The sequence below is a fragment of the Vigna radiata genome, unplaced genomic scaffold (assembly GCF_000741045.1).
Source record: "Vigna radiata var. radiata cultivar VC1973A unplaced genomic scaffold, Vradiata_ver6 scaffold_338, whole genome shotgun sequence".
NCBI lineage: Eukaryota > Viridiplantae > Streptophyta > Magnoliopsida > Fabales > Fabaceae > Vigna > Vigna radiata.
Window position 1 is genome coordinate 17,836 of NW_014541820.1, and position 1,240 is coordinate 19,075.

Below are 1,240 nucleotides of genomic sequence, written 5' to 3' on the forward strand. Positions count from 1 at the left end.
TCATAGGAACATCCATGCAAAATAACAAAACATGTTCAATAAAGGTATTGTTCAAAACAGTATAGCACATCAACTGAACATGTAGCACTGGAACATATGTACTGGTATTAAGCAGTGTGTTGTCCTCATCAAAAACCAGTTTGATATAGAGTTTGTGTTGTCAACAATCTCAACAATTTACAGTACCGTTCATGGTGCGTATCCGACATTAGAGTGTGTGAAAACAGTCCAAAAACCGTTATTTTTATACGTGAATTTGATATCAAAACACACCCTGTATGGTTTAGAATGAGTTTAGAATCAAGTAAAACACTTAATTTAGTCAAATGAGAGTCAAAAGTTGTTTTTAGAGATATTATGCTTGTTTTTCATTGTTTTGCAGGGTTTTGATGAGAATTGAAGATGGAAGTGAAGTAGGGAGGACTTAGACTCAAGAAAAGAGGAAAAAAAAGGAAGAAAAGAAGAGTCAAGTTCACTGCTCAACGCCAAATTCTAGCGCTGAGCGCCAGTCTCATGGGTGAAGTCATTGTTTCTCGCTTGAGCGGCAGCACTGAGCGTCTTGCGATTAGGAGGCAAACCACTGAGCGGTAGACTGGACCATTGAGTGGCCTGCGATTATGAGGCAAACCGCTAGCGGTCAAATTAGGCACTAAGCGGTGGAATGTTGGGCTTGGGCTTAAAATCTGTTACTTTTATGCATTATAAATAGCCCCAATGTGACCTTCAGAGTAATCTTTTGGTAGACAGAGACGTCCAGAGTAGTTCTACACTCCTTGGAGGCGGTTTCTTGGATGCTTAGGCTCCAATTTATCAAATCTAGGGTTTACTCTTTCAATCTTTCATTTAATTCCATCTAGTTTCACCATGACTATGGTGAACTAAACCCTTTGTTGTTGGGGAACAATGTAATATTTTGAAACACTCTTATATTGAAATTCTTATTTTATTCATATGCTTATATTATCAATTGTTTGGTTTCTTATCTACACTTAATGCTTGTATACTTTAACTCATTCGATATTTAAGATATTTGCCTTTGTCGATACCGAGACGTACGGGGAAGTCATGAACTGATAGGAAATTCCTTTATTAAGAAATATTGCCTAGAGATAGGGGTAGGACGATCAATTGTATTTTGCTTCTGTGATATAATGCATTGCTAATTACTCAGGGAGACTAGATATAGTAAACTAGTAGTTAGTAATAGGCTTTTTTCGCCGAGAGATCGGGTTTAGGGTAG